Here is a 22,087-nt window from a genome sequence, read left to right on the forward strand (position 1 = left end):
ACGGTCCAGCTGCATTTCGAACAGTACCGACCGATGGTGCAGCCACTTTGGAAAAGTCGGATCAGGGCATTAGACACCACGTGACCGTGGGAACTGGCAATTCGACTTCCAGGTACATGCCCAAGAGAACTGAAGACGTACGTCCACACAGAAACTTGTACAGGGATGTTCATAGCCGCGTTATTCACAACAATTGAAAGGGAGCTGTGACTCAAATGTCAATCAATTCAGGAATGGATAAACAAAATGTGCTCTAGCCATATGACGGAATATTACTTGACCATAAAAAAAGACTCGTGCTACAACATGGACGAACTTTGAAAACGTCGTGCCAAGTTAAAGCCAGTCCCAAACCCAACATTTTATAAAGGTTTGTTTTCATTCACACACTGCACGTTTCAAATATTTAAGTAAAAGAACAAAATTCTTACACATCTACTTTTTTAAAACAATTTTTATATATGTGGTTGTAAACAAAAATACCGCAGTAAGACTCCTCCTTTAGTTAAATTTAGGTCCATCATTTTAGTTCTGTTTGGTTCTTTTAAAATAATAAAGCAAAAAATCTCCAAATTTCCATCTTTACGTTTTAAAAATTACAAGGGTTCTGTGGGTTTATTTGATTTACTAAAAAATAAAAAATAAAAAAATTGAAGAACCAGAAAATACAAAAAGTAAATCATAAAATCAAATTCTAAAATGCCACCTACCACAAGACAACAACAACCTTTACAGAACTTGTTTTTGGTGGTTGTTTTTTTGGCGGGGCTGGGCATCAATTTTAATTTGGAATGTGGACTTCAACTCTTAATACCTGTTCACCTATGATTGTTTTGTTTGCTCTTTTGGAAACCTTATCATCGCATTAGATTTATAAATAGTAATCTCCATGTTTTTCTAATAGTTTCAAGGTTAACTAGCAAATCAATTTGCAGATAGACACAAACCGTATTAAGAAACTAATAAAGCACAGAATTAAGATATGGGAGCCAAATAAAATCTATTCTCGTGCCCAATTACAGCGAATTATTCAGCTTAATTTTAATTCGCAGTGTTAACAAGAGATTGATTTTTAGAAGCTGTCATCCTCTCCTGGTAAGGCTCAGAAAAGTTGATAATAGCTCGTTAAGTATCCAAAATTCTCGGAAGGCAGTAAAAGCCCAATTCATCGTGTAGAATTGACTATCTAGCCCATGATGATTTAGTGATGCTCTATCTACTACCTTCAATTGCAGCAAGGAGAAGGACCTGCACCTTCCTCCTGAAAACTCATTTTAAAACAGAAGGTGTTTAGTTTTGGCAAAACGCAGCTCTGCTTCTCAAGTGGATTTCAGGAAAAAGGACAAGAACCGAGCGAGTGGCAAGAGGGGCGCTTACCTTTATGGTGACTTCATGGGTAGACCTTTGGACCAGTGGGTTCCCCAGCATCCGATCATAGAAACTGCACAGTGTCGGCCGGGACCTGCCTGGTGAGAAACGGGAGATTTATAAAAAAACAAAAAACCTCAAAAATCTTCGGGAAGTAGTCACCTCTTACGTCTCCCATTACTTTGTGTTTTGTCTTTCAAATCGATGACACTGTTTTTCTTTTTCATCCCAACTCAAACTTAACACATTTTATTGTTTCAAAATCTCCGTCTTAAACTTGAACAGACTATGTGGTTTTATTGGCAAAGTGAAAAAGGAGAAATTAAAATGGCCACTCAGGTATTATTGTACGTGCAGAAATTCTGAAAGCAAAGCATCTCAAAGTAGATAAAACTAATTTTGGCTTAGATAGTGCTACTGTTATCATTTAATAATAAATTAGTGCCCATTTGATATATCTTTAAGGACCATACCATATACCAGCCATAAATTAAACCACACACCCCTTTAACAGAAATCAAGCCTTAGAGACACTTTAGACATCACTTGGAGTGATGGTTACAATAGTCACGACAGACATGTTTGTGTGTATATATTCGCCTCATCTATACCTGCTCAGAAAAACATACAAACCACATTAGAATCTTGCCGCTCCCCCACCCCCACCTTTGGCTTCCCTAAAATAACGCAAAAGAAAGACACTGACTAATACATCTCAACTTTTCCATTATTGTACTCATACATTTCCATTTCACAGGGATTGCATTTGTACTGATTTCTGAAGAAGCCAGGTTCCCATCTCATAAAAAGACAATCCTTCCTATCAAAAACAGTATTTTTTTCAGTGAATATAAACACTAAGCAGTCAACTTGCATTTACTTAATGATATTTACCATCTTCCTTATGAAATATCTTTGGTGGTAAATAAATGCAGCCTCCTACACAGTTTAAATGACCTATGATCAGCTACAAGCTTAAAGACTTAGGAAATGAAATGCCTGCCATTTTCTCTAAATTCTCGTTCAGTAGTCTTAAGTGATAATAAAAAGGTGCCAGATTTAATATAATTCAAATTCACAAGTGAAGCTACGAATGAAGGTGTTTTTAAGAGTGAAATTATACAGACTCTCATGAAATGTTTTAAGGCAATTCAATTTATTCCCACTGTTTCACGTTGATAATTAAGCTGTTTAAAGAAAGGGGATTAAAAGGATTCTACAGGCAGGGTCAGAGGGCCTTAGCTTCATTACAGTGCATTTGAAGGAAAAAAATCATAAGGATATAGAAGATAAGAGGAATAACCACGGCACTTAAAAAAAAATCTGCCACTGGAAAAAAACAATATGATATTTAAACAAAATTGGTCTACAAGTCTTTGATAGAAATGAAAGGACACCCGACTGAAGCAGGGACCAGGAAATACTGATATTGCTTATACAATTAAAAAAAAAATACATTTGATTACGAAAAAAATCCTGTAGTGGAGATGAAACAAGCCAATACTCCTTATAGTTACCTGAAGTAGAAAGCAAATTAGTGTTTTCAGGATTGGGTTGTGAATTACCAGAGGGAAAAAAAAAATATCCTGATGATGAAATTGCTAAATACCATAAAGTGTGAAAATATGAGCAGATGTCACCACAATAAACCCCAAATTGCTTGAAAATGAAAACATTAAAATCTGTAATAATTCAATAAGTAATTAATACATAAACAGCTCTTATTACAAGCTGTTTGGGAAAAAGCTTTAGAATCAAAATCTTATTCTTTGGTCCCAAAACAGATGGCAACTCACAAATGAGAGTCTTGAAATTGGAGATTATCTTTTATATATGTTGTGAAACTCATTAAATGTAATTAACATCGTCTGTGTTATAAACGCCAAAAAATGGGAAATATGACTTTGGTTAATAACATTCTTCTGGTTATGCAACATGTCAGAATTGATTCGTTTATTGCTAGAAACAGTAAATTAAAAGGAGAAATCTGACTTCCCCATACCTGCTCATTACTGATTTTCTCATTATTAGTACCCAACGCGAACCCCTGTCAATAAACAGCGCTGGCAAAAAATTTATGTACTGCGAAATACTTGTGTGGAAATGCAAATAACTTTAACAAATAAAATAACATTCCTTATCTCAAAGGTCATATTAAATGTAAAAAAGGTAGTAGCTAATTACATTAAACCACTTTTTTGGTTGCTCTCAGCTCTCGGCATACCATGGTGTAGAGACGTATTATACTGGCAGTCCTTCCACGTACGTAGGTGGTATAAAGCCCTTAGAACAGTCACAATGTGACGCAATCATCCCTTATGTTAAGTCCAGAAACATCTCCATCATTCCAAAGCCTTGTATCCAAGAAGCATCATGCCCCTCCCCCAGCTCGGAGTGGACACTGGCAGCCCAGGTACCTTCTCACACTGAAATCTGATATTGATCCATGATCGCTGATAAAAGCATGGGGTTATCGCAGTGTGTCCATATTTAAAAACAGTGGTTCTAAGCCAGGGGCAACTGTGCCCTCCACCCTAGGGAATATTAGGCAACATCTGGAGACATTTTGGGCCGTCACACCTGGAGGGAGGCGGGTGCTACCAGCATCCGGTCAGTGGGTGGCAACGAAGAATACTGCTAAACATCCTACAACGCACAGGTCAGCCTCCCTGCAGGAGAGACTGAGCCACCCCAAAATGCCAATATTACCACGGCTGAGAAACTTTATTTTACTAGCACAGATTTTACAACGGCTAAGTAAGTTCAACTCATTGTGACTTCTGCCGGATTTTTATTGTGAAATATTAGGAGATGAAACAACGCCTTCACATAGAGCTTAGCTTCGGAAAGAACTGTCTCAGGGATATTTTCACAGGCTGTCAAAAACGCTTCCTTCTTGGTTGCCCAAATGTCGAAAACAAAACAACAAACTAGCTTGTCGATCACTAAGTCAAAAGGATAAACGTGTATTTTCACTGATCGTAAATTACATGCTTAACTACATAAATGCAGATTCCATTTCTCGCTAAAACAGAATCACGTTTCTACAATGCGAGTCCCTCAGTTGCCCGTGGAGAAGCCAGCATGAAGCAGAACTGAGGCCTCCCGCCAACAGCCAGCACCACCTGCTGGCTCCACGAGGAGCCAGCATGAGTGATGGCACATCACGCAGCCCGTCAAGCTGGCAGGGGACGGTGGCCCCAGCTGACATCTTGCTGGCAACCTCACGAGACACCCCAGCCAGAACCACCCAGCTAAGTCAGGTCAGCACTCCTGATTGTCAGAATCTAATGCATGGGGAAGGACAGGTAGGGACGATACCTGAGGCAGGGGGCCCTTTCAGCAAGGGCCTCTGCATCATTATCCGTGGAATGGGGACAATAATGTGCTCATGTTGACCTTTTAAAGATACCTTTCTGACCGACACTGAATAGACCAGTCAGAGCACACGCCACTAAACGGAAGACGGTATATTCTCCAACAGAAATGTAAACCTGATGTGCGTGTCTTTAGACTTTGGAAGCTTGAAATCTAAAGATGGTTTTAGACATGATTGAAATAAACGCAAGTGTGCCAAGATGGTAATGACTTATAAAAATAAACGTTACTTTTAATATCCTAACAGTGTCAAGAACTAGGGCAGTTCTAGATGAGCCTTTATCCAACGGGAATTAAAATCAGGCCATCATCCCCATTTCTGCTTTTACTCACAGATCTAGGAGAATGGGTACTCGGAAGTGAAAAGTCACAATGCATCTACTACTTCCTCAGATCTTAACATCTCATCTTTTTAAAAACTTCACTTTAGGTGGATTATTTGCCACTGTAGTAAATATGTGTCCTTCTCTGTTTATACGTCAACCCGAAGAGACACGACCCAACGGGCCCTTTCCCTTTGAAAGTTGTATTTACGACGTAGGAAAAAAATATTGCGTGTTGTTTTCTCAATGATAAGAGATACCAATGCTGTACCAAATCCCAAGACCCTAATCTTTAATATGTATATTATACATATATTATGTAGTATTCATATAACATACGTATGACATAACACACATAATATACACGCCGTGTATTATACATATAATATACCTATGCCATACAGAATTATACTCAGCCTTTAAAAAGACTGAAGTCCAGGCTTATGAATGAATGAATAAATCTTGAGGACATTACATTAAGTGATATAAGCCCAGACACCAAAGGACAACTATTGTACGATCCCAGTTACATGAAGGACCTAGAGAATTTAAAAACAGAGACAGAAAGTCGAACGGTGACTGTCAGAAGCTAGGGTAGGAGGGAATGGAGAGGAGAGTTATTGTTTAACGCGGACAGTTTTAATTTGGGAAGACGAAATCAAGTTCTGGAAATGAACAGTGAACACACTCAATGCCACTGAACTATACACTCAAAGATGGTTAAAAATGGTACATTTTGTTATGTGAATTTTACTGTACTAAAAAAAAAAATCTCAAAGAAAATGAAACTTCAGTGCAAATGTATTTCTCCCAAAGATCCTGCTGTTGGTTAAAGAAAAGCTTAGATCAAACTGGCTGTGACGGTTCAAATGCGCATTAGACAATTCATTTTGCAGCTAGTAGCAAGCCAAGAATAAATACCCACTCCTTTCTTTTCGTAAGTCACTTTCAAACCCTTAGCTGTGAAGTACAAGAGGTGCTCGACCATCTTCAAATTCACAAGTGATATTTTGAGGTCCTTTTTCTTTTCTTTTCTTTTTTAGATTTTATTGGGGAAGGGGAACAGGACTTTATTGGAGAACAGTGTGTACTTCCAGGACTTTTTTCCAAGTCAAGTTGTTGTCCTTTCAATCTTAGTTGTGGAGGGCACAGCTCAGCTCCAGGTCCAGTTGCCGTTTTCTAGTTTCAGAGGGCGCAGCCCACCATCCTTTGCAGGAGTCGAACCGGCAACCTTGTGGTTAAGAGGACACACTCCAACCAACTGAGCCATCCGGGAGCTCAGCAGCAGCTCAGCTCAAGGTGCCGTGTTCAATCTTAGTTGCAGGGGGCGCTGCCCACCATCTCTTGCGGGACTTGAGGAGTTGAACTGGCAACCTTGTGGTTGAGAGCCCACTGGCCCATGTGGGAATCGAACCAGCAGCCTTCGGACTTAGGAGCATGGAGCTCTAACTGCCTGAGCCACCGGGCCGGCCTTGAGATCCTTCTTGGTAGAGCATAGCGCTTCCCAAGAAACAATCTCAGAAACCTAGTCGTTTCTGGAGTATCTGAATGTTAGTCAAACCCAGATATTCTGAGGCCAGCTTCTGTCCTTGGAGAATTCAGCTACAAGGTAGCAGAATGACACATTTTGGTTAATTAAACGGATATTTAATCTTTATGGTTGGGAAATGGGATAGGTATTCTTGTAAAATCAAGGTTAATTATAAAAGTCGTTCAAAAAAATGAACACCTTATACTGTTCAGGATGGTACTTGTGGTTGTCAGCAAAACCTCTACAAGCCCAAGAAAAACAACAGGTATGCAGAGCCAATGAATTCTACCCTGAATCATTGCTCTCCAGCTCCAACAAAAGCTGCAGATAAAAGGGAAAGTTTAAGTATCATTCTTGGTGGAAGCTGTTTCCCTTACTTAAAAAAAAAAAAAAAAGAAAAAAAAAAGAAAAGGAGGCGGGAGTTTATAACATGATATTACCTCATTTTCTCTCAAAAAGCTTCCAGATGGGTGCACCAAATTCCGATCTCCTACAAGCTTGTACATCTCTGAAAATGACTTTGGAAAACTTTGGGGCACCTCAGATTTCTGAACGGCATCTTTCTGACCTTCTGGCACCTACCTTTGGGTGGGGCTGCAGTGCTGTCCATCTCCCCAGGGAATTCATCCAGTCCCTCCAAGCTCCTCACTCCTTCCCGGACGAGCCTAAAGGACGTGTCCACTTGGAGATCCCACGGGCATCTCAAACATGGCACGGCCACACCAGAGTCCTTCGCCCGCCCGCCCACCCACACCCACACGCTCCTCCAGTAAATGACATGTCCCTCCCACCCAGCGGTCCCGAGCCAGGCCCTCGCCGTTTTGGCCAAGACACCTACAAGTCTACAGGCGCTCTCTGCTGAAGAGTGTCTTGAATTGGGGTTTTCCTTCCTGGCTCTGCTGAGTTGCCCTGGTGGGAGATGAGATGGCCTCCTGCCTGGGACTCACTTGGAGCCACTGCGTTCCCTCCCCCACCAAGCAGCCAACCATCTGTTAGAGCAGTGGGAAGCCACTGGAGAGTTTCAAGTTCAAAGTCGTCACCATGATTCTCATGTCCTGTAAGGAACTGTGTGGTTTTTTCCCCATCTCCTTGTTGGAGACTTGCTCCCATCATGCTGGCCTGGCCTCCCCTTCGTCCCTCAAGTTCCTGGAGGTCAGTCCCACCTACTGCCCTTTGCACATGCTGTTCCCTCTGCCTGGAACGGGCTTCTCCCGGCTCTTCCCAGCTGCACCCTTCAGACTTCGGCACACGTGTGTCTTCTTCAGAGAGGCCATCGAACCCCTGCTGTGGAGGCCCTTGCAGCCACGTCACGGGGTCACGTCATCCTGCTCCCTGCCCTCACAGCATGTACCACTCTCCAAGTTCCCCGTTAGGTGTTTCTGTATTTACTGTCTTACAAGTAGCATGCAGCTCCTGCAGACCAGGGGCCTGTGTGTCCACAACTCTGTGCTCAGAGGTCTAGCCCATCACCGTGCCTCCACAAAGCATAGCTCCTACCTGACACACAAAGAAACGTAATAAAGAGTTTAATACGTGCGGGAAGGACAAATACCGGAGGTGCCGCAAAAAATGTATACACATTTTAAGAGACGTTATCTATGTATTACTTTTTGAAGTTGAATTACGTAGCAATGTGTAGTACAACGTTCGCTCAAAGATGGCATGAATCAAATGAATGTCAGTGTCACCATGCGACAGGCAGGACAGTCAAAGAAAATGACAGAAGCACGGCTGTCGTTCAAAGAGCGCAAGACCATTTTGAAGAGGTATTTGAAATTCAAGAATGTTGTGGAAGCACAATGACGACGGAGGCGTGAGTGTGCAACAGAACCTCCAACACGCACAACTGCACGCATTCGTGGTAAGTCTGAGACGCAGGGTGCTGTGTGCGACGTGCACAAGGGGAGATCCGGGAGGCCTCGCGCAGCTACAAGTCCTGCTGCTTCTGCTCTGGTGTCGGAACCGTTTACACGCCCGCCACAGAAGTCTACCCAACAATGTCCGCCGTCATCAGAAGGGTCTGGACGCTGCTGGGAACCACTTTGAGCACCTCTTGTCATTGCAAAAGTCACACATGACTTGTTATCCATCTTTTGTTATCAGTATATATCGAGGATTACAATTTTAATACAGTTTTTTCCTTTCTTAAATTGTGTATACATTTTTTCGGCTCCCTCTGTATAGGAACTCAACAAAACTCAGAATACGGTAAGATGTACGTCACACCAAAATGCCACTCATTGCCTTGTCCTTCTCGATGACTCGCAGGCCATTTTTGGGTCTCACAGGGCTTCAATAATGAGCGCTAATGACCACCATAAAGTGTACGGCATCGTATCCTCTGAATTTACAAGTCACGAGGACATGGCACTGTGTCCCCATGTCACCCACATGGAAGAGTTTAACATCATCATCCCGTAAAACTTACGACGGAGTCAGTCCAACACGCCTACGTCATGACTAGACTTCACTCTTTACTCTAAGGTCTAATAAGGAAAAGATAAAGGGCAACAAGTTCTGGGAAAGGGGTCTGTCCCTCCGGGCACCTGCCCTGCCTGTGCCTGCTTACCGCCTGCCAGGCACCGATGGACACACGCACAACCCAGGGAAGTGGCCCCAGGAAGCCCAGGTCACCGATGCGCACTTGCGCTTGCTTCTCACATCCTGAGTGGGAGAAGCTTACGGACCGATGAGGCACAGGGATGCACACACACAGCTGGCAGGCAGGCTCAGAAACACTTCTTCCCCTACCCCGGGCACACTGGGTCCCAAAGCTATACCAGCTTTGCTCCTGGCCCTTTTGCACTCAAGCAGCCCTTGTGACACGACGGTAACTACAAAGCTTTATAGACGTTCCACACACGGATGAAGTAAGCGTGCACAGAGAGTGGGCATGGGTTGTTTTAACACATGTAGTGGGATCAGCTGTGGGCCAGACGACCCAGAAGACGGGAAAGGTGGAAATATGGAAAGATGCAGTATTGAAATTTCCGTGCAGGTGTCCTTACGTGGTCACAGGAGGGAACTAGAAACTGGGAACCAGGCAGAGTATACCATGAGTGTGGACGGGTCAGCCCACCCTTAGAGCGCTGGCAGATGGCTGTGGGTTAAAATAACAGCAAAGAGGAAGACATGTATGTATTATTTAAAAAAAATAACAATGACCAGATTTTTCAATTAACGGGCCATTCCTCAGGCCACAGACAGAGGTCTTCCACTGTCCTTTCATATAAACCTGCATATGTTATCTCTGCATGATAAACAGCCATTCGTAACGTGCATAAATCAAGAAGTCATCAGTGCTTACGCCATGAAGTTCTAAAAAGTTAACAGCGATTACTCACACTTTCTGGAATTCTAAGGCGGCCCAGGGTTAAATGGCTACAGCTTTATAACATGAAATTAATGCAGTAAAAAACCACTCCAATATTCCAGACATCCCCTAATACTCTGAAGCCCCATTACAAAACACGGGTGTCTAAATGATGAATATATAACAGAAATTAAGAGTGTTCTCGCTGCAACTACTTTCTTACTATTAGAAAAGGATAGACAAAACACTTGAAATAAGTGGATTCCAATTGAAACGAGGAAATTCTCCACGTTGGTGAATACATTAATTAGCTTATAAAAATTCATTTATGAAACCTTTTTCAAAATGCAGTGATCTGTGAAGTGAGAGAAATATGCACGAAATACGATAATTTTCAAAATGACATAATGCTGATCCGTTGGCTCCAGTCCCTCACGCTTTCCCCACCTGTACCTTTAAGGAGCAGCTTACACTCATCTCCTCCAGGAGACCATTCAGTCAAGCCTTTCTGACCCCAAGACGGATGGTGGTTCGCTATCAATCGGGCTCCCAGAGGATCCTGTATGTACCGCCACGAAGACCTATGTCACCATGCTGGTTTGTTCCCATTTCTGACACGCTCTCCCCATGCAAGACCTGAGACTCTTGAGTTTGTTTACATTTACCTATCCCAGTGGTTCTCCACTGGGCAGGTGGTGGTGGTGGTGTTTCAACTTCTCCTAAGGGGACATCTGGCAATATCTGGAGACATTTTTGGTTGTTCTAACTGCTTAGGGGGAGAGTTACTGGCATCTGGTGGGGGGAGACCAGGGATGCTGCTCCATAATCCACAGCACTGGACAATCCACACCAAGACTCAGGCAGCCCCAAACATCAACTGTGCCAAGGTTGGAAAACCATTCTATTCCCGTATGTACCTGGTGGATTTATCTGCTCTCCCTGCAGCCAGTTTTCATGGTCTTATCTGCTCTCCCTGCAGCCAGTTTTCATGGTCTGTACATGTCTAACTTTTTCCCCTTCCTCTATGTTGTCTGCAAGACACGTTCAGTCTACTGGTAGGAGCCCAATCTTGCTTCTCTGTTTTCATCACTTAGAGACTCTTCACATGGTTATGAGCAGAACAGCAGGGAGGGTGACCTCACAGGTGGGCAATCCAGAAGCTTTAACATTTCTGTCTTCTAAGCTTAAAGGTAACATCCTGAAAAAAATAGCGCTCACTCCCTTGGTCTCCACAGACGATTTCCAGTGGGAAACAAATATCACATATTCTCCCCAAACACAATAGCTTAGAACACTGTACACGTGCCACTTAGCTGGACTGATGACAGTTCAGATTATACCACTCTCGATGGGCCATAATTACTACAAAAACACTTATATTTAGAGCATCTTCTTCATTAAAATAGAAAAACAACCCAAGGACGGCCTGAGTCTTGTAGATATCAATAAACCGGACGTCTAGTCTACCTGGAGGGCACTTTGTATGCAGACATCCTGTTTGGCTACCAGCGAGCCCAAGCTTTGTGGAGAGGGGGAGGGGAGAAAAAGATCAAGGTGATCTTAATTTGTATGAAGCAAAAACCTCCATGAAACAATACAATTCTCACCAAATGGAAATTTACCATGGCAGGTCAAGAGGACCACTTAGAACGGACATACTGGGGAAAAATAATTATGAGGATTTACAAAGCTCCCTGGAAAGCAAACGACTATAAAAGGCTTAGCAATAATAAAAGGGTTCCATTTGCATAAATTTTAACAGCCCTGACACTGTAAGAAAACATAGTCTCAATTTTCCTTATTGGGTCAAAATGTGTTATTAAAACAAAATCAGGGCCTCCTGATTAACCAGCTTAGTTCTCCACCAAATCACTACCCACCCCATTCAACCTGCAGGCCCAGAAATTTCTCAGTAATTTAAAAGACATTATGCCCAGGGAAAAGCATTACGTTTGCTAATTCCTACACAAACCCCAGGATGAATCAATTTCTCATTACAAGCTGTTTAGTATACCGTAATACCACACAAAAATATCCAATCAGTACTTTAACACCTTTTACTATACTCTTCTTTGGTGGGTGGAGGTGTGTGTAGGATTGTTAGTATCTGCTCTTTGGTAGACAGTGCCAATCTTTGAAAATTATCAACCACAATAAATATGCAAATATTAAAGTAATTTTCATATGCTCTCATTTTCTGCCCCCCAAACACTCAATGTATTATACTTAGCACACGCTTTTACCTACAAGAATGGTAGGTGAAAAAAATAGCATCATTTCCACATGTCTTCCATATAAAACGTTCGTGAGATCTACATTCCTTTTTCCCACTATGTCTTCAAAAATCTATGTAATTTCCACTTACAGCACATCTCAATTCAGAAACTCAATTTGTACTGGAAATACATGACTGCTACAGTAGTTCAGGAAACATACAGCGGAAAACACAGATTCGCATACCTCTGTGGTTCCCAACATACTTAAAAAGTTTGCCAGTAACTGAATCAAGTACGGATGTTTACATTTAAATCAATTACAGGAAATACATTGTAAAGTCTGTTCCTCAAAGACACTAGCCACATTTTGGGTCCTCCACAGCTCCCCGTGGCTAGTGAACAGTACAGGTAAGCATGGCAGCTAAGAAGCCTGCAGCAGCTAAAATGATTTGATTGTGATCCGCACCACGGAGGAACAGGGCAACTTTGAGGTGACACCATCCCTCTCTCTCTCTGCTCTGCAAGCCAATTTTAAAATCATATGCCCATATTGTTTTCCTCAACCAATTCTAGATAAAGAACCACAAATTGCCCAAGTTGAAAATGATCCCTTCCTAAAAAAAATACTGCTTGGAAATTATTTTTCATATCCTGGAATGATCTTCATAATATTAGACAATGGAGCTAGGGGGTCTCAGATTGGACTGACCAGTCTGACGAGTCCAAATTGAGATGTGCTATAAATTTAAATGACATACTGAATTCTACAGACAGTCCAAAAAAAAACAGAACACCAAAGAACATACAGTATCTCGTGGATACTTTCTGTGTATAGACCACTTGTCGAATTGATACTATTTGGGATATACAGAGTTAAAAAGAATGTATCGTTGAATAATTATATATTAAAATATGTACTGCAATATCAACTGACTACAGATTAAGATACATTATTGCAATATTAATTTCACCGGTTTCTTTTCACTTTCTTACTGTGGCCGGTAGAATATGTAAATCACATTTGTGGCTCGCATCCTTTTTCTCTTGGACGGCACAAATCTAGACTGCTCCCGTGGTGTCCGCAGGCTCTAAAATGATTGTCGACGGCAAAATGAAGACGGAGTTTTTTTTCAGGTCCACATATGATTCCTCTTTTAATTGTGTCCACTGCAAGTTTTTAATTATATGCCCATCACATCTTTTTTCTTCCTTGTTCAATTCAAAAGAGATTAATAATCACACATGGTCGTTGTCTATTTGACATTAGTTTTAATGTAGTGAATTATCAGGAGTTCCATTAGCCACCTGAGCAAGGCCCCGGTGAAAGCTCGTGGGTCTCAGAATGCCAAGGTGATCAGCAGGTAGCTCGCGTGGTGAGCCAGCAGCCCACCACTCACCTTTGTGCACTTCATTCATTTTGACGTTGGAGCCACCTGGCCCATCAGGCAGCATGGTGGGCTGTGAGGACCCAGCCTGGCTGAGGTCACCTCAGCTGTGATGTGGGGGTGACATCACTATACCTTTCCAGCAGGTTGCCATGGGAGTGCAAAGGTGATAATGCCACCATGGGCCTTCACAGCGGTCAACACTACAGCTCAAGTACCAGCGGGCCCCTGGTTAGGACTGGGTGACCCTGAACGAGTCTCTTAGCCAGGACTGCTGTGAGTGACTCTTATCATTGTTATATTAAATCTGCTTTTACAGATGACATCCTGCCCCTATAGTTTCAGTGGTCGCTTTAACACTGAACTCAGCCCCACCCATTATAAGCATTGTCCAATCAACACCCAGAGATGCTTGGGCACATGGCACCAGGGGAATGGCCGCTTTTCATCCATGGTGGTGACAAATCAAACGCTCGACCGTCGGTGTTTGACCAAGAGGAATATTACGGGCACTTGAAGCTCTATTTTGAAACGACGTAAACACCTCCCATAGGATGGGTCGGCATTGAGGAGAAGCAATTCATTTTGCAGGACGGAGACGATGCACTATTACGAGAACATTTTTACTTTTTTTATGATTGGGGGAGAAAATGTGGATTCCGTCTGTTGACGGTTGAAACTGGCACTGTACGTGTGTGCCCCACATGTCTTGTGAAACGGAGTTCAGGTTGAACGTCGCTGACCTTGAGCCTCCATTCAGAAAGGAAGTTGGGAGTGAGAGCTGCTACTCCTGCACCTCCGATTTCTGCACATACTACACAGGGTGGAACCAAGAACATGCCTAGTCTGTGGGAGTAAAACACAGACAGGAATTGGGATCTTGACTCCTGCCAAGATGGCTGGCATTAAAGAAACACGGCCATTTCTCCACGATTAGCTCATCTACTGAAATTTGGCAGGAAATGATTCATTTCAGTCCTGGCTAGACTCTTACCTATTCAACATACTTTTGAGCAAAAACACACAAACATCATTAAGAAGCGACATCTGTTATGCTGTCAAACGACAGACACCGTACCCCCAAATTATTCCAGCATTTTGTTTTCAGCAACTATCAATAATTTGGGAATTGTCTTTTCCCTCCCCTTTCATTCGTTTCATTTCAAAGTGTGGAAAGCTTTCTACAGAGAATAAAAAAGTAAAAAATCATACTGAAAACTAACACTATAAAAAGCGAACTGGAATGGAAAGCTTTCTGTGTGGTGTTATAAAACAGGGAAAGGAGAGAGTGGTAACACCTCACACACAGAAGTTCCAGTGAAGACTGAGAGCAATATAGAAAACAAACAATTCCCTGCTTGTCCCGAGCATATTACACAACAGCCCAATGCTTCCAAGACAGCACAGAGCCTGTCACACAATAGGTATTCAATTAATTCATTTGCACAATCACACATATCACACACACACACACACACCCATTCACACATACACACATCCTTGGGAAACACTGAACGTTGGCAAATGACAAGTAGAAATAAACTGAGAGGATTGCCAATTTATAGTTATATTTAAAAAAAAAATCTTTTATTGGCTAACATAAGAATCTGTGCTTTTCCCACAGCTGTCATTCTATAAAAACACCGTCTTTTGATAAACATACTAAGAAACAGGAGATGACTCGAATCCACATATCCTTGTGACATTCAAACACATCAACTCATTTAACAAGTGGTCACAACTCTTAATACCCACGGACACCTTTGAGGAAAGGAGTCGAAGAGTTAACAACAGAAGTGCACGTGTAAGTACCACCTTAGCTAATTAGGACCTAGGTCTCGTTTAATACGCAGACTCAGAGTTCGGCTAAGGTCAGGAGATGGATGTACCAGCATCCATCAGAAATGGCCTGTTGAGTGGAAGCTCCGACCTCACAATGCATAAAAGAACCAGCATTTGAGTGACACCTGGAAAATGGAATGTTCAAAGAAGAACCTGAGATAGACCTTTTGGCGTGGTTTTTGTCCAATTCACAAAAAGAAATGTGAATGACTGAGACAAGATGAAACAGTCCACCTCACCTGCAATCAAAAAAAGGCAAAAAAAAAAAAAAAAAAAAAAGTCTTGTACCCCCAGCTCAGTCGACCACAACCACGTGAGCTCTTTGAGGGGACTGTATACCCCACCCCCGGCAATACTATACAACTGGCACAACCTTTCAGGAAAAGTAATTGGTCTCAAGAGCCCTACAGTTCTATTTCCAGCAACGCAGCCTAAGGCACAAATTGGAAGCCATCTAAATCTCCAACATGTGTTACATAAATCACAAGCCATGCACTCGATGGTGTAAACGCATAAAGACACTTTCAATAAATGTTGGTAGATGGTCAAATACTGACCTGTAAGGTTAAGTGGAACACACGTATTACAAAGCTGAATACACAGTATGTCATACACACACATATACAAACACTTGAGAGAAAATCTACTAAAACACGGATGGAGAGTGTCTGTGGTAGGTTTAGAGATGTTTATTTCCCTTTCATGCTTAATTTTAGATTTTCAAACTGCTTACAGCACATTATTTCTAAAAATCAGAAATGAGTTACAAAAGCCCTGGCTAGCAAAGAATAATTACTAATTCCTCACCTGGTGAGTGTTAATAAGGTAACTAAGAAAATGATTTACCTATTTACTTCTTTTCTAAGAGGCTCAGTGATAGTTTTCCTTTATACGGTCTGATGTGTTGGGGAAATTCTTTTCTAGGTATCCACTCGCCGACCTCCTCTGAGTCACCTTTTTACAGTTTTATGATGCTAACAGCTATAAACACAACATTAAATATTTATGGTTGATATTTGCTGCTTCTAAAAATATGCAGAGAAGAAGGTCTCGTACCAAGACCTCCACTTGACCTTCTCACTGAATTAACCACGACTGTCTATGTGGGCTGACAGCTGCCCACAGGGCCGGGAGCTCACTGGCTGGGGCCTCCTTCCCTGCCCGTGGGCCCACAGTTTCTCTGCTGGATCCAGTTACCTGCGTGCTTTACAGAAACCCAGTGTCAGCGGGTCCCCAACCTAGTTTTATGCCAATTTGACTTGTTATTGCATTCACTAAAAGTAATTAAATACTATATATGAACTAGGAGTATAGCAAAATGTTTCTACCAAAACGACTTAGGATACTTGGTTCCAGATACACCCAAGCAAGACAGACAGATCCCCAAACAAAAGAGTGTCATTAACATGGTAGCAGGGCGGACGACGGTGCAAGGTAACAAAGGCTGTGGGCGGTTCTGCACTGAGACGGCTTCACAAAGCTCTTTCCATCCCCACCCCACTTTTAAGAAACCAACACTGGAAATTGTAGAGAGTACATCGTGGGTACGGGGTATGAGGAAAGTTGACCCCAAACTAGAATTATTGGACCCACATTTTAAGAACGGTCTGTTCCCTTCCATCAAGAGATTAGTGAAAACCTGAATGGATACACCGTCACTTGAAATAAAAAACAGTGTCCAGAAGGTGGAAGTTATGCACAGCGTGCTTCTTCCACCCTGAGGATGGGCTTTGAAAGAATCCCAAATGGGAAGGGAAAACCAGTAACGCGATCGTGGAGAAACCCAGCACTCACGCCCTTAAGCAAGTGGTCACGTTTGACTCATGAGAGACGAGTCACGTTGACAGTACATACCCTGATATGATGTGACCAGAAGGGCATTTGACCTCTGTGGTCTTCACCCCCAAACTCATTATTTCACTCTAAGCATGTGAAAAACATCATCAGCCAAGCCCAAATTAAAGGACATCGTACAAAATTCATGACCAGGATTCCTTAACACGATCAGGGTCATGAAACAACGGGCACGTCAGAGAACCCAGCACAGCCCCGAGGAAATAAGAAGTGACAGCTAAATCCAACGTGGTATCCTGGATGAGAACCTGGGGCAGAAAAGGGACTTTCATAGAAAAATGGGTGACACCTGAAAAAGTCTGAGATATAGAGATGAAAAACAATTTTAATCACGTGTATCATTTCTTAGGATTCCCTGATTAACCCAACGCCTTCTGATGAACTAACTGACCACCTACGGGGGGTGTCTCCACCCTGCAGGTGAGGTGGCTCAACTGTGAGTGACAGAAACCATCGCAGGAGCAGTTGGACCTGGCTCTACATTTCTGGGCTAGGAAACCTGCACACACAGATGAACCAGCCAACCCCATGTGAGTCAACAGCTGTTACTCTGGCAAAACCACCAATAATGTGTTCGCCTTGCTGCAAATCTTCAACACGTCAAAAACTATTAGCCTCGGCAACCTGGAGGAAACACAGACACGGTCCCATCAAGCTGTAACCTGTACAAAGCAAGCATGCAAAGACCCAGCAAACTAAATGGATCTGTCTTGCCACCATCAATAATTCTTTTAGTAAAATCTGGGTCAATCATTTACCCCCCAGACCCACGCAGCCTTAGAAAGCAGACTGATATTTTGTATCCTAAGCCCCCAGCACATGCATTGCTCCCCCTAAACATTTCCAGATCCTAATGGTACAAATGGTATTTTTCATTAGATTAGGAGAAAAGTGTCTGCTTAAAGGTGTTGATTTAGTAGGAGGCAAATCCTAAGCTTGTCTGATTTATTTTAGCAAATTCTTGACCTGAGGACACGAGAAGCCGTGCCTGATTTTGCATTCCCATGGAATTGATTTACCTGAAGAGTCCCTTTGTGGCTTTAAACGACTTACATTACTGCCCGTAACAGCATTTCGCTCTTTTTCCTCCAAACAAGAAGTCTGGTTTCTGTTTGGTTCCGCGAGCCTGACATTCGTGCCCGGAATTAAAGGAACCCATGGATGCGTGTGTGCTCTAAGTGGGACTGTAATTACGAAGCTGGATCTTGTTTGGGGGCTGTAACGATGACGGGAACTCACATTCCCCGTTGTTCTGGAAGCTCCTCCTCCAGGGCCCCAAGCCTGGCTCCAGGAGGTGAACTCGGGGACAGGACACCCAGGTCACCTCCTGTTTGCCATTTGAAGCCACAACCACCCACGAAGAGGGAATTCCAAGGTCAAGGTTTCAACTATCATGCTTGGAGACTTGCAAATACAGAGCATTTCTGAGCAGACATGTTGTCTGTTTCATACGTTCCCTGGAAAGAGGCAGACAGTCTTGAAAGATGTCTAACCGAGCACCAAAGACTCGTCCCCAGCCTTTGCTTTTAGAGGGAATGGGACAAGACTCCACGCCAGGCACCAAAAGCCAAGGGCACAAGTGTTCCTCTCCCTGTACACCTATGGCTAGAACAGCACGGGGTCTTTGCTCAGAACTGGGGGTCCCAGCGCTGACCTTGGCAGCTGAGTCAGTGCTCATGGTTGCATCAAGGAACGTTCCAGGGGACGAGGTGAGAGGGTCCCCAGCTCCCCGTCCTCACTTGCAGCATTCCTCCTGTTCTGTCATGTGAAAAAGCCTGCTTGTGCAACGCGTGACAGAGCAGGTTCTGGGTCAGAGGTCCGAGTCGGGGCACAAAACCAGCAGGCCTACATTCCAGGAGAGCCCCTACAACTCTGCACCGTAACATATGACAGATGACCTCCCCGGGGACAGACCTCTGTGGTCTGCAGGCCGGGGGCAGAAAGCCCACTGCTGACTGGCTTTGCATCTCACTGCTTGAATATTCCTGTGGACGATGGCAGTGACACTGACCTTTTCCGGAACACTGAACTTGGGGCTCTGCTGTATTTACATGTGAGTTTTATCAAAGACAAAGAATCTGAACTGCTGGGATTTCTTTAGCTGCCCAGTCAAAGTGTCTAATGGCCGTGGGCATGCATCATGCATGGCTGGGAAATCAGCTGGGGACACAGCGGGGGTCCGGGAGAAAAAGGGGGGGTGGGATGGGGTGGGGAATGACCACTATCATGGACTGACTGTGTCCCCTAAAAAAAGGTATGTTGCAGCCCTGACCCCCAGGAGCTCAGCAAGGGACCTTCTTTGCAAACAGGGTCTTTGCAAATGGAATTCATCAAGATGAAGTCACAGTGGACTAGGCGGGCCCCTGATGCCATATGACTGGTGTCCTCGTAAGAAGGTGGTCACGTGACGACAGACACAGAAGGAGAAGGCAGAGCATGGAGTAATGTGTCTGCAAGTCTAGGAATGTCAAAAATTCCTGTAATCCCTGGAAGCGAGGAGAGAGGAAAGAAGAGCCTTCCCCTAAGACGTTCGGTCTCCAGAACTGGGAGAGAATACATTCCTGCTGTTTCCAGACACCTGGGTGGCAGAACACTTCATGATGGCAGCCCTAGGACTCCAACAGGACCGGACACTCAGAGCAAGCTGGAAGCTCCCCCTTTCAGAGACTCCCTGGGAAGGCAATGGCCCTTCTGATCGGCTCTGGGTTTGGACTCCGCTGTTCCTGATCCAGACAGTTGTCCGAGATAAACCACAGCCACGCTCGCCTCCACCTTTCCCTCTGTGTTCTAGGAGCAACCTGTGGTTCTGGTGGGAAGGGACAAGATCCCAACCGACGGATTGGATATTTTAGGGATCAATTATAAAATGTTGTCTGAAAATGTACATATACAAGTGTCCGTTCATTCGACTAGACTCAACATCCGTGTCCATTTTTAAGATGCTGAAAATCAGTACAGTTTTTACTGGGTTTAATATCACTAGATAATTATACTAAAGACAAAGATGGTGTGTAGATTTCAGGTCAATAGAGGAGACAGTGGAATTACAGCTTGGCCTGGCCCCCAGGGTCTGTGACATCAGACCACAGAATGGATGAGAAACCAGGATCATCACTGGCGCCTTCTCCATTCCTAGAAACCAGTCCTCTTGAAGAATTACTTAAAAAGTCTGAAATGGCTTCTCTTAAAGGAGAAGGACAGGTTTATCGAGGAGGGTAGCCGCAGCAGAAATCCTTGCAGGTGTTCATGTACCTTTTAGGATGTCTGACACGCAAAGGAGTCTTCATGTACTCTGAGATTTCTTGGGTGTGTGGTTCCATGATTTATACAGTGGGGCTTCTCGTGCACAACGGCTTCAAGAATGCCAACTCCACATGGATTCACGACAAACATTTCAATATTCTATCAAAAACGAAGTCTGCTGTTCGCACTTCTGGATTCTACTATTCACATCTAAGTCAGCCAGGACCAACTGTCAGAAAATATGAAACTTACAATCACTGAGAGTTTCCTGACCTTTATAAAAGGGAAAGAACACAGCCTATATATGATCAGTTATTAAATACATCTTATAAGAATTGAAACTCACTGAGGTTGCAAGTGAAAAAAGAGAAATTTTAGTCAACTCTACCCCATACTTGGCATTTACTTGGTGTGAAAGAAATCACCCTTGACTATCTAATTAATCAACTACCATCTAATAAATATACACAGAGGGTGCCAAAAAAATGCATACACATTTTAAGAAAGGAAAAAAAACTGTACAGAAATTGTAATAATGTATACTGACAACAAAAGATGAATACAAGCCACGTTTGACTTCTGTAATTACAAGAGGTGCTCAAAGTGGTTTTCATACAGTTTTTTCCTTTCTTAAAATGTGTACACATTTTCTGGCACCCTCTGTATAAGTTGATATTCAACTTCAAAGCAGGTGAGCTCTGCATCCAGCTGTTGATTCGACTTCCCGACAAAGCTTTCTGAGCCAGGAATTCTCAGAATCAAGAGGAAGGCTGCAAAAATTGGAAAACCACAAACAAAAGAATGAAACTAGGGGCTGCCAGGTGGCTCAGTTGGTTAGAAGAGCGCAAGCTCTCAACCACGAGGTTGCCGGTTCGACTCCCGCAAGGTGGGCTGTGTCCCCTGCAACTAAGATTGAACAATGGCAACTGGACTTGGAGCTGAGCTGCGCCCTCTATAACTAAGATTGAAAGGACAACAACTTGACTTGCAGCTGATGGGTCCTGGGAAAAACACACTGTTCCCCAATAAAGTCCTGTTCCTTCCCCAATAAAAAAAAATGAAACTAGACTGCTATCTGTCACCATGTACCAAAATTAACTCAAAATGGATCGAATACCTAAATATAAGACCTGAAACAATAAATTGCATAGAAAAAAACATACGTACTAAACTTATGAACCTTGGGTTCAGAGGGATTTTTATGAATTTGACTTCAAAGGCAAAGAAAGTAAAAGCAAAAATAAATTAATGGGACGATATCAAACTAAAAACCTTGCACACAGCAAAAGAAACCATCAACAAAACAAAGAGGCAACCAACCAAATGGGAAAAGATATTTGCAAACAACGCCTCTGATGAGGGTCTAATATATAAAGTAAAATTTATATTATTAATAATTTATATAAAATATATAAGGAACTCAAACAGCCAACAGATATATGAAAAAATGCCATTAGGGAAATGCAAATCAAAACCACAATGAGATATCAGTTCACCCCAGTCAGAATGGCTATCATCAACAAGACAAATAGTAACAAGTGTTGGAGACGCTGTGGAGAAAAAGGAACCCTCATACACTGTTGGTGGGAATGCAGACTGGTGCAGCCGTTATGGAAGGCAGTGTGGAGGTTCCT

At 43.0% G+C, this 22,087-nt stretch overlaps 1 protein-coding gene across 1 annotated transcript in view; it reads right to left on the reverse strand.

Moving 5' to 3' along the window:
• The window catches only part of TBL1X (transducin beta like 1 X-linked), a 179,880-nt gene that overhangs the window by 59,918 nt on the left and 97,875 nt on the right, over positions 1–22,087 (reverse strand). The window contains exon 4 of the mRNA XM_033104859.1: positions 1,378–1,466. The gene's annotated coding sequence lies outside the window, so the exon portion shown is untranslated. The remainder of the gene's footprint in view (positions 1–1,377; positions 1,467–22,087) is intronic.

The sequence above is a fragment of the Rhinolophus ferrumequinum genome, chromosome X, assembly GCF_004115265.2.
Source record: "Rhinolophus ferrumequinum isolate MPI-CBG mRhiFer1 chromosome X, mRhiFer1_v1.p, whole genome shotgun sequence".
Classification (NCBI taxonomy): domain Eukaryota; kingdom Metazoa; phylum Chordata; class Mammalia; order Chiroptera; family Rhinolophidae; genus Rhinolophus; species Rhinolophus ferrumequinum.